This window comes from Callorhinchus milii, unplaced genomic scaffold (genome assembly GCF_018977255.1).
Source record: "Callorhinchus milii isolate IMCB2004 unplaced genomic scaffold, IMCB_Cmil_1.0 Scaffold12, whole genome shotgun sequence".
Taxonomy (NCBI): Eukaryota; Metazoa; Chordata; class Chondrichthyes; order Chimaeriformes; family Callorhinchidae; genus Callorhinchus; species Callorhinchus milii.
In genome coordinates, this window is record NW_024704753.1 from 5,557,763 (window position 1) to 5,576,393 (window position 18,631).

Genomic DNA, 18,631 nt, shown 5'->3' on the forward strand with positions numbered 1-18,631 from the left:
ATGGAAAGGTTCAGTAATATAGAGCTCATTTAGTTAAGACATTCAAATTTTAGTTATTGATATTAAGCCATTATTATTTGGGGGTTTTACCAACATTGATACATTTTCCCAAGAAAGACAAATCCAGTAGTTTGTGCAGCGTACCACAATTGTATTTCCAATTACCAGTACGTTATATTTCACAACCAGCTTGTTATTTTGCCGTAAAAACATTCCATCTGTACAGAAGTGTTGAGCTTATAAAATTCTACAGATATGTTTTTCAGCCTTGTACTGGTCATATTTTGTTGGAGTCTGCATGATTTAACCCAGGCTTTATTTCCAAGCATCCTGAGTAGTCATTGCATGAACTGGAAAATGTTGAATTATCCACCATTTACAATGCACCATATACAAAGCTAGATGATTGGTGGTTATTTACATTTAATCTTTACGCTGTTATGTGGCAAATAACTTGCTTTTAATTACAGAAAATTCAGTCGTCAAATTATGAGTTTTTACTCTAAGATACAGTTAGATTAATTTCTGCACCATTGATATTTTCCCAGTTCCTTTGATGGTGTTGCAGATTCATAAAACTATGAATTTATGTCACAAACATCAATGGGGTATTTGTTTATGCTTCTGAAAAGCTGTGTGTCACTCAACAAGTTTTAGAAGAAGCTGATTTAAACCTAGAAGTGCTGCAATTTAAATGTGACCCAGATTCTTTCAAATATAATATAGTTTAATGTAAAAAAAATCCTGGCCATCTTGGGGCTGACAGAATTTGCAATGGAATATAAAGAATGGTAGCAAAGAGCAACAATATCAGATTATGTTTGCAGATACAGTGCTTGTATTGAGGTCTCTTTTATCCAGAATCTGTTGTAACATATGCATTAAAATTACAAATGCAAATGACCCCATTAATCATGCAAGTGATTAATAATATGCAGCAAAACTTTGCTGACCTAAGCGATGATAATACCGTAAATGGAAATTGTTTCTGTGCTGGAGTATGTGGTGTGTTGCAGGTTGTGACCTTGTGAATCTGATAAGTATGCTATTCATCAATGATCATCTGATATACTTTATTCTGGTGAAGGGATTTTACTGTGTCTCTTGCTTTAATAAAGTTATATTTCCTAATTTTACAATGTGTTCATTGTAACTGTAATCAGAGACTTTATTGGCAAATTTTGCAAATTGAGCATATATATATATGTTCACAAGTACCAATGCTAATCAACACATCTATTTATTGCAACATGACTTGGACTTACCAATAGTTTGCTGTAAGCTAATTTATAAATACAGTACCTTTTGCATCCATTGAAGTAAGCCATGTAAATAATTTATTGGCAAAGTTATTCTTAAATTATTCATACAGCTGGTGCACTAAGAAATTGTTTTAGGCTAGGAAATGGATTGTATATTGTACATTTTTTTTGCATGAGACAGGTGTGAGTACTGTGTTAATGGAACTACTGCTGGAATCTGTGTCTCTCTGCTACAGCACATACACTGCATATATACTCTTTAACATGTTGGGTTCAAATGCTTAAGAATGGTATTTGAAAGTACCTCCTCAATTAGTATGTACAGAGCAGTATGCTGACTTCGTAGGAATTATCTCTTCTCAAAAATAAAAATAGAACTTCTTTGTTCTGTATCCTGCACTGATTTGCAGGTTAGATGAGAACTGTGTGATGCTGATTTAAAGTGGCTGCTTATGGACTACAATCTCAGGATCTATTGTTTAAATGCACTTGATGCCTGCACCTTTTTAGTATTTAGCAGGTTCCACTGTAGGCCTGAAAGGGCTCTTGTCAAAACGGAAATAAACTTGTTCTAGCTTTGGCACAATAAATTAATCCTTCTATTGTACACGCATGGCATGCATACTCTATAAGCTGTTTTTTTTACCTGACTTCTAATACAAAAACTTCTGAGCTTTTGCTGAAAAGAAAGCAATCTGCCCTTTTTGAAGGGTTGTATGTTCTAGATGAGAGGCCTTTAAGATTGAGTTAGGCTGACATTATATAATTTTATAAAGGGTGTGACCTTTTATGTCAAACGCTGAAAAAACATTACAGATTTGTGCGCGGTATGAATTATTCCTTTAGCTGTTTAGGTTGTCTGTTTCTCCATTTATGTATACACATATCGTAATCAGAAACTGTGTTAATTCACTTTCTGGAATACAGGAACTAAAATGGATCATTGAATAATGAGGGGAAGATTTAATAGATTTTGTAAAGAGACTTTCTACTGATCAATGATTTGTATCGATTTCTGAAATGTACATTATTTTAGCTACTAATGAGCTTAGTCTGGCAGCAGTTAGTGATCATCACAGTACAACGTAGCAAATGATGCAGGATGCTCTTCATTATTTTTATCTGAATATAATTTAATGAGGAATTTAGGAAAGACTGTTTTGAACTTTATACTTACTACAGATAAATTAAGATTTTTAAGAATAGCTACATATCTCTTCACTTTCATCAGCATCTGTCGATTATTGAACACATTTTTAAATTCTGGTTGTTAAAGTATGGTTTCTGAGTCTTGCTATTTTTGTTTTGTGTATGTGTGTACAATAACTGTTGAGTGACTTTATATGCAACATATTCATTTTATTAATCCATTGAACATTTCCAATTGCTGAAGCAGAAGCAGAATACACTTACAGTATTATTTTAATCGCAAAAGAATTGCAGTCAAAGAAATTAAAGTTGAAATTTTAAGAGTACAATGCACTATACATTGCTACAAACCACGCCGTTATAAATCTAAACCTTTTTTAGATTTATAGCAAACGGCTTTTCCTCCAGCCTCCACACCATCTCGTGTAATGTTCCTCAGGGCTCTGTCCTCGGTCCCCTCCTCTTCACCCTCTACATGCTCCCCCTTGGTGACATCATCCGCAGACATGGGGTAAATTTCCACATGTATGAGGATGACACCCAACTGTATCTCTCTGCCTCCACCCTCAACTCCAGGACTACTGGCGTCCTGACCGACTGCCTGAACGACATCAAGTTCTGGACGAGGGACAACTTTCTCCAACTCAACGTCAGCAAGACCGAGGCCCTCCTGATTGGCTCGCACCAGCGCCTCCGCACCTCAGGCGCTGGCAGCATCAGCCTCCACGGCTGCACACTCAACCTCACTAAGCCAGTCAGGAGCCTGGGTATCTTGTTTGACCCTGAACTGTCCTTTCTCCCCCACATCCGCGCCATGACAGGCACTGCCTACCACCACCTCTGCAACATTGCTAGACTCCGCCACTGCCTCACCCCTCAGGCTGCCGAAACCCTCACCCACGCATTCGTCACATCAAGGCTCGATTATGGCAACTCCCTCCTCATCGGCCTTCCACACTCTTCCCTTCACAAGCTGCAGATCATCCAAAACTCTGCAGCTCGTGTACTCTCGCGCACCAGACTCCATGACCCCATCACTCCCACCCTCGCCCGACTCCACTGGCTCCCCATCCCTCAGAGGTTCGAATTCAAAACCCTCGTCCTCACTTTCAAGGCCATCCATGGCCTTGCCCCCTCCTACCTCTATGACCTGCTGTCTACCTACCAACATGCCCTCTTCCTCCATTTAGCGGCCTCCGACCTACTCCATGTCTCCCACACGATCCGCCCTACCATTGGTGGCCCGGCTTTTAGCCTCTCTGCCTCCACACTCTGAAACTCCATTCCACGGACCCTTTACCTCGCTTCCTCCCTTGCCTTCTTCAAGACCAGTCTCGAGACCCTCCTCTTTGATCGTGCCTTCAGTCACCCTCCCACCTCTCCGCCTTCCCTCTCCACTCCCCCACCCCTCCCCTATGCTCGGGTCCTGGCCCCTGACTGTCCAGTGCCTTGGGATGGCCTCCCGGCGTGAAAGACGCTCTATAAATGTAATTTTGTTGTTTTTAAATTGAAGATATTATTTTCATATTGCAGCTAGATTGCTCAACAAAACAAAACTAAAAATGATCTAAATGGACTGTTAAGCCAACTGAGGTGTGTGAGATCAGCCTCCCGATTATTTGCTTTTCTTAAATGCATTTTTCCTTCTCTCATCGGGAAAAACATAGATCCAACAACATATTGAAACATGGTCTATTCAGTGTTATAAAATCTACTTTTCTTTGTGATTGCTTGAAATGCAATGCACATCCCTAAATGAGGGAAGCAAGGCATATGATTTGGATAGCTTCAAATTTGCCAAATGATTTTCTAGTTTCAAATTTGCCAAATGCTGGACTCGTTTAAGACAAACACTGCTTGATACACTGAAGGGAAGACGGTAGGGTGTGTATCCTGGAAGGGTGGGATGAAATAGGCTGAACCAATTGTTTGAAATTTTCAATGCACTGTTTAATGGTAAAGAATACAGTTGAATTAAATTCAAGAGTTGGTGAACTGTTGTGAAGTTCAGAGTTCATTGTAAAGTTACAGCTGTTCAATGTAATGTTCTTTGGAGACGAAAAATATGTAATCAGCTTAGCAAAGCCCAAACCTCCTATGTGTGGCTCTTTGTAAATAACCACCATGGGATCTGCAGATCTTGGTTCATGTAGACACTAAACTGTCCACTGTACTTCATGCAGCATTACACAAGTAAGTAAGACCTGTGTTGGTTTTACGCAGGATGTTTTTCTATTACCTTTGGAGTTGTTATATGTCAGGCTGTTCTAAGGGGTATCATGTGGCCTTAATTTTCTTGCAAGAATGGCAAAATTAACACATTGTGAACTTTCTGTTTTCACTTGGTGCTCTTTTACTTTGAAAATTGACCAACGTACTGATGAAACTTGAACAAATACACCATGTGATCTTTTGTCTGCCCTGTGTCAGACCATTCTTCTTCTACAACAAAAGCTGTGATTTTACGTTTAAATAACTTTTACAACAAACACACTTATGCAGTCTTAATTTTAATGTAAGATGTTCAAAAATTGCTTCATTTTTTAAATCAGAATGATATAGCATTTGTGTGCATTCATTCTCTAGTCACCTCGTAGAGAATTTAGATGAATCGTTGTGTTTTGATCGGTGATATTCTATAACTGGAGTGAAGCAGATGAAAAAAAACTATCATCTGTGCATAAGCAACATTAAAAGCAATTTTTACTAGAGTTTTGTGTGATTTTCAAATGGGGACAACAACAAAAAAAGGTCTTGTGATTCAGGGATGCAATTGATATTCAGGATCTGTCGCTTTGTGTAACTGTTGATCTCAAGTGCAGGATGGCTTTTGCTTCTTGTCAATGCCCTCATTTGTGAGCCGGGAGAAATGTTCTGTATCGCTGTTTCAACCCTCAACATTGCAAATAACTAAAACACCAAATATGATATATAGCAAAGGGGTAGTTGTTTAATTTGAAGCAGAATTTAGATGAATATGTTTTTAATAAAGGTTAAAATGATCTGTTTAAACTTTATTGAGAAGGCTTTTTTCTAATTCATTACTATATAAAAAGGCATTTTGATCGTTCTTACTGATTTATTTCTGTTAGTTTCAAATGGCCAACTCGTTCCCTGCCTTTACTAGAATCTAGACTTACTTTATTTTAAAAAATCCTGGAAAATGGCACAGTAGATGACTACAAGCACTGTGCCATGCTATTGACTTGAAATTCTATGTTTTTTTTCCCATGTTTTTTTTCCCTTGGATATTGTATATCTTATATATGTTATGTTCTTAGTCAATTCTGTTGTGAATTAAAATGGTACCCAAGTTTAAAAAAAAGCTCATTATGTAATGGCCATAAGGAGGGAACTGAAGGATATTGTAATATTATTATATGGAGTAATCATTTAGAGATTTGCCCCATATCAAAAGAAGGGTTGTATTGTCACAGCTTTCTGGTTCTGAACTCTTTGACATGAACTGCAGATCAGCAGCTCTGCTTCATGCATCTGCAGCTTTGAACTGAAACTGTCACTTGCCGTCTAATGTCAGAGTCATAGAACTACAGTATTTACTTCACAAAAAAGAGCCATTATGACTATGTATCTGTGCTGATGCTGGAGCTATTCACTGTAAACCCATTCTCCTGCTCCTTCTCCATAATCTTCAATATTATTTTTCTTCAAGCGTCAGCCTAGCACTCTCTCCAAAATGTCAGAAGGTTGTGAGTTCAACTCCTAAATTGAAACTTTGAGCTCTTTAGTCTACGGTGACACTCCATTGCGGTGTGTGGTGTTGGAGGTGCCTTATTTCATGACTGTGTGGGACATTTTTATGCGCAAATTGGCTGCCATGTCGCTACTTTTGATAGTAAAATCCAGTGAAGTGCTTCAAGACTGTTTGACAATGTGGTAAAGCATTATATCAAATGAAAGTCTTATTATAATAATATTCACTTGTGTATCAAATCCCTTTCTAATGACGTCATGGGTTTGGGTTCAATACCCATATTTGGTAAAATATTCAGCATGATGGTAAAAATATTTGAATCTTAGCTTTTTTTCTTGGTAATATTTCAGTGCTGATTTAGATTATAAAATTGTATCACCTGATTAATGTTTTAAATAATCATACAGGTCCGTTTACATTCTGTCCCCCCCAGCTCCATGTAACAATAATAATAGTAATAATAATAAACACGTGTGTTTAATGTGTGTACACTGCATTAACTAGCCTGCCTTTTTAAGTAGTAGGACTAACCAATCAAAAAAAATGTGTTTTACTCAGTTAATCTCAAGGTGTATTACTTATCAGTAAAGTCTATAAAGTCAGCAGTTTACATTCTTGATAGTCAATTAGATCCAAGAAGAATAATAAGCCAAATTTAATATGATAAAATGATATCAAATGCTAGGTGATCCTTAAATATATATCAATGACATTCATGTGCTCTATACTCAGAACATGATAGGTTGCACTTTGCATTTCTGATGAGACTCTGATGAGCTATTAAACTCAGTCCTGCTTGATTTGCTTTTATAGCCCAGTATGTAGAGTAGATTCAATTTCTTCGGTATGAGAGGAAAAATAGTCTTTGTTTTGGTTTAATTGTTTGTAATTTGCTTGTCTTCATTTTCTCTGCCCATGTTTTTCATAACATTGTGATTTATAAACTGCAACGTTAAGATGCTGCAGTAGATTCTGCTTGCACAGCTATTGCGATGCTATTGGAGATAAATCTGAACTTTAATCTGTTAACATTGTTAGAAATGACTGAAGAACCAAATCAATACTAAAATTGTATTAGAGTTTGCCTACATGACAGTAAGATCCTTGAATTAAGGGAGAAAGAAGTTCTAAGCGGAATACTTTTGGGCTGAAATATTCCTCATAACTACAGAAGAAAACATGACTGTGAAGGTGTACTAGAACAAGGAATGTTTTAAAAAATCTGGACACTAGCTGCCTCACGGTTTGTTGGGTTGTTACACTGATGTGCTACGGGGAAGTTACAGATGCATTCAGGAGTGGCTCTATGTAATTTAATGGGGGTGAACACATTGGCCGATCTGAAGAGAAAATCTGGAGCCATCTGAACCAAGGAATAGACACCACGTTTAGCTCATCGATTTAATAGGGCAAAATTAGGGTACCACTTATGTCTCCACTTAATTTATTTCTAAACACTTTGTATATATTTGTTTTTTAGTGGCCCAATATTAGAATAACAGCCAGAGCTCCCTTTAAATGATCTTAGAGTCATTTCTAAATCGCATCTTGAAGTCAGAGAATAAGATAAGAATTCAGCAAGAATGTTTTTTGGGACATATACTCACACATATTAAGAGGCGCCTATCAAGTCCCCATAGGTGTGACTCAGGGAACAGAATACTGTGAAATGTGATTTTTGCATAGCATGACTGTCAATTAAGGTTACATCTTCCCTTGTGTTATAGTCTCCATAGAACAATATGTTCGATTAATTGGACTACTATGCTGAGAATATCTCAGTTATATTCAGTAATATGGGAAATGGTTTCTTTCATATATTTGAAGTATAGGTAAAGTAATTAAGATTGTCTTTCAGAGATGCATTTCTGTAAGACTTTTTTGTTTTAAAAACTGTCCAGAAAGTTGGCAAATGGGCATAATCCATTGGCATTGAATATCTGTGTACTAGTTGACCATGCCCAATTTCCATTGAACAGATGGGAATTGCGACTTACCACCGAGCCCATAGTTTAATTAAAAATGCATCTGATTGGTTTTGAATGCTTTGTTATAGTGATCAATTTTAAAATATAATTGCCATTGATTAAAAGAAGCTCTGAAAAAATAAAATTGTAATTCCTTACAGCTGTGGAAGAGTATTAAAGTAAAAATAGAAAACCGCCAGGGTTTTATAAAAGTTTACTAATTGTAGGGTATTTTGTGTATCAGATTTCAGGTTATGGTTATACCTGTTCTATACTTGATCTTTAGATTCGTGTAAATAAGCGTATACTTCTATTTGTTGAACAGTGTGCTTTGAAATGTCCTCTTGCCATGAAAGAACTATATAAATGTATATTTTATTGTAATATATAATCTAATATTTTGTGCTTGTTGGCACTTAATTTTGTGCATTTTACTTATCTGGTATTGTTAAAGTAGAAGTTTGGTTATAAATGCTATCTTTCTAATATAAACCCATCTCCAACATTGACAATCAAGTTCATGAAAACTTAGGTGAAAGAACAATTTGGTTGTGAGATCTCTAAAGGGTAAAGGTTCAAGTGGTGGCAGCCCATGTAGATGGATAGGTGAATGATAGAGCGTGGAGTAATTAAACTCGTTAAGTGCATTTGAGAAACCGAGAGATTGATGGGTTTAGTTAAAACCCATAAGTTGAAAACTTTTGTTTATTCCTTGCAAGGTTTGTGAGGGTGGACCTGAGTGTTTTATTTAATTGGAATGTCTGATTCAGTTTGTCCCCATTCACAGTAATTTATAAAGTCTAAAACAAATGTGGCGGACTGATGGCATTAGCTTCTCTCTGCACTTGGTTCATGTAATTCACTGTTGGCCTAGAAGATCGATACACTATAACACTCAGAAATTCAAACTTCAAGTTTATAAAGGATATACTTGGTATAAAAGAAGAGTATGTTTATTTTAAAAAAATAATTAAGCAAATGGACTTATATTGACATCTCCTTTGTGTGCTGTTTACAGGAAACTGCATGTTATAATTATTCCCTTGTTTATATTGATCAAATTACGCACCAGAAATTCTGGCTCCACTGCAGCAATCTTATGCCAACTGAGTTTGACTAAAAACACTCATCAATAGATTGTTCATAACAACTAGGCTGCCCCTGAATTCTCTTGTTAAATATTTCGATTAATACTAATAAGCCACCAGGTAGCTCTTTAGATTTAATGTTTTTGTTTATCATAAAGACTCAAAAAGGAGAACATTTTTTAAATGCAGTCTTGGAAGAGTTCTTTTTGAAACGCTTATAAAACCTTTTTGAAATATAATATATATAATAATCCTTACACTTGATATAGCGCTTTTCAGGTCTTCTGGACGTCTCAAAGCGCTTCACAGAATATACTATAAACTGAATTGACTGTATATTTGTGGGCGAAAGGCGGCAGCCAATTGCACGCAGCAGTGTCCCACAAACAGTTGTGGATTGAGTGATCAAATTATTATTTTATTTTAATTTCTTGAGGGATTATTATCAGGCATGTGGAGTAAGGAAATTGCTCAATGTTTCGACCTGCCGGGAATCAAACCTAGGTCTCTCGCTTGTGAGGCAAGTGCTCTAATCACTGAACTACAGAAATAACAGTGTCTGCAAATAACATGGGACCAGGAACATGTTGACTCATAAACTATGAATTTGATTAATTCCATTGATAGTTTGCGTGCACATTTTCTATCAGTGGTCAGATGGATAAGTTTGATTTCCATTTCAGTTTGAGGCTGCTTCATTCAACTCCCCCTGTTGTAGATCTTATATTATTTGGATAACAAATAACAAAGTCAGGATACATCCGAAATGTGTTGCTTTTTAATGAAGGGGTTTCTTAGAAAAGAACTGCTTTTATTATCGATGTTAAAATGATGACTTAATCCAGGGTTATGATACACATCACAATATTTCAATGGGCAGGAATTTTCCATTTGCATTTCATTAACAATTGAGGCTGTCCCAGAGTGGATTGTTGGTCTGAGTAAGACATGCCATTGTAATTAAATGATGGAATAAAATGCCAGACCTTTGTTATAAGGAAGCCTTCATTGCTTGTCTGCCTGACAGAAAAAACCTCATCATGCATTGGTTACAAGTTTTAATAAATATACAAGAATGTGGTTCTTAGTTTTCAAAGACGGCAAGCAATTACACTGTGTCAATATTTGATTATTCTCTTCCCTATGCTTTAATTAGTGATCTTCTGTTAACTGGGAACTGGATTGTAACTAGAAAATCTTTCACCTGGGATTTTTTACATCCCACGGGAGTGGGGGGCAGGTTTTGTCCAAGAATCTCAGTAATATATACTGCTTTTCCTATTAATTACATGATACATTTGTTTGTTTCCTACTTAATACAAGTAGAATACCTTGATGTTTTGATTCAAATAATTGAATCTTATCCTTTTATGCTATTCGTCTTTCATTTGTACAGTAGATGTGTAATTCTTCTATCTAAATCTTTAAAAAAATATATTTTTATTCATAGCTTCTTTGATATTTTCCTTTTATTTCTGTGTGCCTATTGCTTCTCTTTTATAACTAGTTTACATTGGTCACTTTTGCTTTTATGTGTGTATGTTTCTCTATTTATGATTGTACGAAAGAATAGCCTCTGTATGTGGGTCTGTCAAGAAAAGATGGGAGGATGTAAGGTCATTTGGAAACATGCCAGGAAGTTCAACATCTATAGGAGAAGAGTGCAGCCATGCTGAGACTATAAATGGCTGCATGGTGGTTGAAGTCAGGTGGGAAGTGTTTACATCTGTAGTGGACATCTGGAGTCGATTTGTGGTTGAAAGAGACATCTGGAGCTGGATGGTGAGAAAAGGAGACAACTAGACAACGTGGGACCAATGGGGAGAAATACCAGGGCTTTAATTAGGTCTGTTGGCAGTACCTGTGAACACAGTAAGGTCTCCAGGTTCTACTACTGTCTGTCAATGCACTCTTGTGTTTAAGATGATACAGAATATACTTCTGAAAACTACATATTGTACTTTGTAAGAAAGCATTACATAATTTTTGGAAACTATATCAATTGTTCAATTGTAATGCTAATGGCTCCCTCTCTGCATTCCCGGTATGAGGACTTACAATTAACTATGCTCTCAGTTCATTATTAGCATTGGACTTTCTTTTCAAAACACTACTGCTCCTTTGGTGATTCATCCCAATTGTATCTATTGCAGGATGTTTACCCTCAATTAGAGGATGCTTCACTACCATGTAGCAGAGCAGAAGGATTATTTGTCCACTGCTTCATGATGTTTGGCAGGAGCAGCGATTCACTGAGTGCTGCTTTCTTCCTTATTCAGCGTCTCCTTTTAAGTTTACTAGAAATGGAAGACCTTAGATGCCTTCCCAGGAGAGAAGAGTGAATCTTGCCCTGGTGACCTATACAGCTACGATGTACAAATGGAAATTCTGGTATTTCGGATTGATGGTTTATTGTTGATTAACTTTTAGCATTACATACAGATACTAAGCAAATTGGTAACTTTGGTAGGTGACAGTTGACTGCTATCTTGTGGGTTATCTATCAGCAATGTATTTTCAAATGTTGAATCAACAGTTATAAAATAGTTATAAAGAATTACTTGAATAAGCACATAGCTCTTTAACCTCCTTTAATTTTGATATGGGTTTCCCACATTTTTACAGACTGTGACCTATTTTGAAATTATTACTACTATATAACACAGGATTTCAATGAAATAGCAGTTAAGACTGCAGGCTGAGAACGTTTAATATTCTCTACTCTGTCATTAAGATTCGGATAAATAATTCAACTGTCTTGGTCAAGTACCATTGGGAAATAACCCCAGGAAGGATGTTGAATCCATTCCCTGTTGAAGTTGAAACATCAAGCTGCAATCTTGATAGGGTATTAGTAGGAAATAGTAACCTTGATGCATAACAATTTTCAGAAAATATATTTTTTTGGACTACTAATTATTGTGAATCATGGACAAAAAAGTTCACTCCATTGGTTGATTGCATTTTGAAAATGCATCTCTTCACAGGCATATGAATGAGTACTTTGCATCCGTCTTCACAAAAGAAGAGGATGCAGCCAATGCCACAGTATTGGAGGAGAGGGTAGAGAAATTGGATAAGATAAAAATAAACCGAGAGGAGGTATTAAAAAGTTTGTCGGTGCTCAAGGTAGATAAGTCACTCGGTCTGGATGGGATACATTCTAGGTTACTGAGGGAAGTAAGAATGGAAATAACAGAGGCTCTGGCCCAATCTTTTAATCCTCCTTGGATACCTGGGTGGTCCCAGAGGTCTGGAGGGTTGCAAATGTTGCTCCCCTGTATAAAAAGGGTAGAAGGATAAAGCTGGGAACTACAGCCAGTCAGCATAACATTGGTAGTGGGGAAACTTCTAGAAACTATAATCCGGGACAAAATAAATTTTCACTTAGAAAACTATGGGTTAATAAAGGACAGATTTGTTAAAGGCAAATCGTGTCTAACACACCTGATAGAGTCTTTTGATGAAGTAACGGAGAGGGTGGATGAGGGTAGTGCAGTTGATGTAGTTTATACGGATTTTCAAAAGGAGTTTGATAAAGTGCCACATAAGAGACTTGCAAGCAAAATAGAAGCCCACGGTATTAAAGGGACAGTGGCAGCATAGACACAGAACTGTCTGGGAGACAGAAAGCAGAGAGTGGTGGTGAACAGTTGCTTTTCTGACAAGAGGGAAGTGTCCAGTGTTGTCCCTCAGGAGTCAGTATTGGGACCACTGCTGTTTTTGGTTGATATAAATGACCTGGACTTGGGTATAGGGAGTACAATTTCCAAGTTTGCAGATGATACTAAGCTAGGAAAAGTAGTAAACAGTGAGAAGGATAGTAGCAGACTGCAAGAGGACATAGACAGACTGGTAAAATGGGCAGACACGTGGCAGATGAAGTTTAATAATAATAATAATAATCCTTGCATTTGATATAGCGCTTTTCACGTCGGGAGGACGTCCCAAAGCACTTCACAGAACACACTGTAAAGTGAATTGACTGTATATTTGTGGGTGAACGCGGCAGCCAATTGCGCATAGCAATGTCCCACAAACAGTCGTGGATTGAAAATGACCAATTTATTATTGTTTTTGGTTTTGGAGGGATTATTATTAGGAGTGTGGAGTAAGGAAACTTGCCCAAGGTTTCGCCCTCTGCCTGGAATTGAACTCAGGTCTCTCACTTGCAAAGCGAGTGCTCTAACCACTGAGCTACAGGACTCCATGAGTTAGTGTGGATAAATGCGAAGTGCTGCATTTTGGGAGGAAGAATGAGGAGAGGCGATATAAGCTGATGGTAGAATCTTAAAGGGGGTGAAGGAACAGAGAGATCTGAGGATTCATATACATAAATCTTTGAAGGTGGCAGGACAGGTAGATAAAGCAGTTAAAAAAAAGCATATGGGATACTAGGCTTTATAAATAGGGGCATAGAATACAAAAGTCAGGAAGTTATGATGAACCTTTATAAAACACTGGTTAGGCCTCAGCGAGAGACCGTGTTCAGTTCTGGGCACCACACTTTAGGAAGGATGTCAAGGCAGTGGAGAGGGTGCAAAGGAGATTTACCAGGATGGTACCAGGAATGAGGGACTTCAGTTATCAGGAGAAGCTAGAGAAGCTGGGATTACTCTCAGAGCAGAGAAGGTTAAGAGGAGACTTAATAGAAGTTTTCAAAATTACGACGGGATTCGATAGGGTGAACAAGGAGACGTCTCAATTATTATTATTTTGTTTTCATTAAATAGCAAAGTTGTGGCTATAGTTGTATTTTCATGCAGAATTGTTGCATTCATGAAATAGATTTAAAAAAGTAGTCCAGTGGCAATTCTTGTGCACTGCAACAATAAAATATTCATTAGCTTTTAAGAGAAACCACATTTGCAATGATAAGAAATTACTGTGCAAATATCTACATTCAGGCCATTTTTAATTGGTTATAAACTCTGCCAGGTCATTTGTGATACACAGAATCATTTTTGCCTTATATTTTGAGATAATAATAATTTTTGTTCATAACTAAAACCCGGTTTATAAACCATGGAACGATGGGGGGGACAGAGTGATCAATAAGTCCAATTTGTGTTTGTGATCCTCAGAACTAAGCTTCATCACTGTGAATACTTCATGATCAGCCGGCAAACAGATCCAGTATTGAAACTTTTCTTACCATGAAAGATGACTTGTCTATTGTCCTGGTTGAAAACTGACAGAATTTGTTTAACTGATACAAGCCCTAGAACTTGAACTTTGTATATTTCTGGTTTGGAGCCAAGTCCCAAACTGATTTGAGTTGCACCTGTACTCGAGGAATCATTTGTCATTCTGATATTTTGGCAGTGTTATAAGGGCAGGGCTTCAAAGCCCTCTTTGGTCTTGCTCCCCCCTACCTCTGTGATCTCCTAACCCCCTACCATCTTGCCCACTCCCTCTGCTGAGCGGGCTCCGGCCTATCCGCGCCGCAACTGGCACCGCCTTCCATCACCTCCGGAACATCGCCAGACTACGGCACTACCTCACCCCTCACGCTGCTGAAACTCTGGTCCACCCCTTTATCACCTCAAGGCTGGACTATGGGAACTCTCTTCTCTCCGGCCTTCCCGGCCCTCCCTCCACACTGCAGATCATTCAGAACTCTGCAGCTCGTGTACTGTCCCGCACCAGACACCGCGACCACATCACTCCCACCCTCGCTCGCCTCCACTGGCTCCCCATCCCCCAGAGGATCGAATTCAAGATCCTCATCCTCACCTACAAGGCCATTCACGGCCTTGCTCTGTGGAAAGTGTGGGAATGTAACATCTTTGGGCAATCGCAAAAGTTACAGAATAAGCAAAGGCAATGAGACAAAACATGTTTTCGCATTTGGTGTAAGCTCAGCTTTGTTTTGGTTTGCAACTATCAATGTATATGTTATTGTGCTAAGGAACCCGGGACCCATATCTCTTTTTATGAAAGAAACAGACAACCAATTATGGGAAAATGGAACATGTATAAAAGTCAGATGTTGTTTTTATCTGGTGTGCAGTGTGGGGAGCAGTATCTTGAGAGAGTTGTTGCTACCGCTCTGCACCTCATATATATATGAAATAAAGCGTTTTTTGGATGTATATCGCACTGACTCCGTGTTGAGTTTTTCAGGTCTTTAAGAGCAATCGCACATCGAAATCTGGATTTAACAGCTCCCTCCTACCTCTCTGACCTACTATCCCCCTACTTACCTTCCCGTACCCTCCGTTCCTCTGGCTCCGGTCTGCTCCACATCCCCCGCCCCAACCGCCCTACCATCGGTGGCCGGGCCTTCAGCCTCTCAGCCCCGAGGCTCTGGAACTCCATCCCCCAGTGCCTTCGCCGCTTCCTCCCTTTCCTCCTTCAAGGCCGGTCTCAAGACCTTTCTCTTCAACCGTGCCTTCAGCTCCCCTCTCGACTCTCTTCTCCCTCCTCCTTCCTCGCTCCCTCCCTTCCCTCCCCTCACCCTGACCATTTCCCCCCTGCTCGGGTCCTGACCCAACTGTACAGCGCCTTGGGACATCCTCCCGACGTGAAAGGCGCTCTATAAATGGAATCTTGTTGTTGTTGCTGCTTCACATCCCCCGCCTCGCACCCCCCACCATTGGCGGGCAGGCCTTCTGCTACTCTGACTCCACCCTCTGGAACTCCATCCCGCAGACCCTCTGCCTCGCGCCCTCCCTTGCCTTCTTCAAGACCCATCTCAAGACCCTCCTCTTCGATCGTTCTTTCAATCAGTCTGCTTCCCCCCCTTCCCTCCACCCTCCCCGATCCCGACCCCCAGCTCGGGTCCGATACGCTGACTGTCCAGCGCCTTGAGACGACCTCCTGATGTAAAAGGCACTACACAACTGTAATTTTGTTGTTATATGTGATTATGCAGCTTTCGACTTGATGTACAAAAGTAAAAGGACAATTAGGATGAAGAAAAAAAATCTAGCACAAAACATTTTTAGTGGATTGAATTTTCAGTACACTTTTCAGCATAAGAAGCAGGGATAACCTTGAGGACTTTCATTGTTTTATGAAATTCACAAATTCTGCTTAATGTTGAATTTTGAAGTATGATTTCTATCGTGTTTTTGGTGGAGTAGTTCTATTATTTGATGTAGGGGTACATGTGTTATTGCATTTCAATGTTGAGTAATTGTATATTTTTACAAATGAAATTGTATGTACAATATATCCTAGTCTATCCAGAAATCTTTATGTATAAAGAGTAGTATGGGGGTGTAGTCAGTTGCACTTACACCAAACCCCAGCTAGCTGGACTAATGGGGCAGGTGTTCAGTCCCGCGAGCTGGGGTTTAGTGTAAGTGTCCAGCTAAATAATTAAATTGGTTGAGAACTGACTGAATTTAACTCATACAAACCCCAAGACTTTTGTAATCTTTTGGTTCAGAACCAAATCGTGAATGGATAATAACAATAATAATAATCCTCGCACTTGATATAGCGCTTTTCACATCTTCTAGACGTCGCAAAGCATTTCACAGAATATACTGCAAAGTGAATTGACTGTATTTGTGGGCAAAACGCAGCAGCCAATAGGGTACAGCAGCGTCCCACAAACAGTCATGGATTGAAGTGACCAATATATTATTTTTTTCTTGAGGGATTATTATCAGGCATGTGGAGTAAGGAAACTTGCCCAAGGTTTCACCTTGCCAGGAATCGAACCCAGGTCTCTCGCTTTCGAGGCGAGTGCTCTAACCACTGACATTATGCTGCCTGATCTTTGTAGAAATAGATTTCCTAATTTTTAAGGACCTGAATCATTGCCTATCAAGAACATGTTTTACTTGAGATGCTTTCTAGAAGTGCATGTTAATATACATGACCTAAATTTTGGACAAAATTATATTGGACAAAGATGTGGGTTAACTTTAGTAAACTGGGACAACTTCAGAAATCCCAAATATTACAACAGTAAAAACATATTTGCTTTAAATTCTTCCAGCCTTCAAAGGAATATTTGTTTCTGTAAATACAGTAAATAGAATTTTAAAAACAGCAAAAACTATATTAACTTGTCTTTGAGCAGTGTTTTCTTCAGTCCAGTACTTTCAAACTTTATTAGCTAGCTCGTTTTTTTCTATCTGAAGCCAGTCAGTCTATCAACTGTAGTAATTTTCTTTCAGCCTGTGGCTGCTTTGATTCTGAAAGATATGTGGACATGTACTCACTTATCAAAGATATAGAATTCTAATTTTAATTTTAATCACCCTTCATCTTCTGTGCAATACAATTTAAAACTTTACTCACTGCTTAAAGCTGAAACGTTAGATTTTATTAAAATTAAAGATAGAAAATGCTCTGAATCCACTTTAAGTCAGCAACAGCTGAAATAGAGAGCTTCATGGTTTGAGTATTTCAGATTTCCAATTTTTATTTTTAAGTCGCTAATTTTATGTAAAGGTTAACAGTAAATGTTTACTTTTTTCAAAAAAAGCTTTTATTTTAACTCTGGCAATTGCACTTGGGACTTTTTATCTTATTCATTGGTGTTCAACGTTGGCATATCTTTGTTGCTTATATTGAAATTGCAACAAGTCAACTGAGACTTGGATTGAGAAAATAACACAATATTGGTTTAAAGTCTATTAGTCAATTAAACTTGTGGTAGACAGTAACTATCTAGGCTTATACATGAAGAATGCCTTCGTTGGTAAGATATTGGAGGATAGCTGACAGCAATGGAACTGTCCTTAGATGGGGGGAACATTTTGAAGAAAGGATAAAAAGATTTATTTACATTATTCAGCACTATCTAGACCTGAGAAGGTAGCTGATATGCCAGGGCAATGTCATACAGACTGTTCATTTGAAGTTTCCATACAGCTCTTTGAACTGTTTCAATAATACATCGACACTGTTCAGCAGTGAGTAGTGTGAAGTGCATCCTACTTTTTCCTTTCTGTTCTAAAAATAGTGGAAAATATTCAGAGAAAATCAACCAAAACTCACGAGCAAATATTCAAGTTTGCTCCTGGGCTTTAGTTGATTAAACTATGAAAAGAGGGTCAGACAGTTTAATGAGCATGATCTCCTTCTAGAGGCCACTGATGGACCCACTTATTTGCAGTAGCAATTCTCTCCTTGATGGGTACACCGTGTTGATCTAGTAGCATCCATGATGTGCCCCAAATCAGTCCACAGTTCAGTGAAACCATCTTGTAAAAGCCATATTTTTATCTGCTTGAAAACCAGAGGTAAAAAAACATTGTTCCCATTGTTCATTTTGAAGAAAAGAATGTAAGTGAAAGCTTATAAAATTAAAATTGGGAGAAAAAAAGTTAACATTGGCAGAAAAAAATAGGATGGAAATTAGTAAAAGGGAAGTTTTAAAAATTTGGATAAAGTAATAATAATAATCCTTGCATTTGATATAGCGCTTTTCACGTCTTCTAGACGTCTGAAAGCACTTCACAGAGCTACATAGAAAAATACATAATA

General features: G+C 38.2%; 1 protein-coding gene across 2 annotated transcripts in view; it reads left to right on the forward strand.

Annotated features, from left to right (window-relative positions):
* The window catches only part of suclg2 (succinate-CoA ligase GDP-forming subunit beta), a 143,593-nt gene that overhangs the window by 25,853 nt on the left and 99,109 nt on the right, over positions 1-18,631 (forward strand). The window lies entirely within an intron of this gene.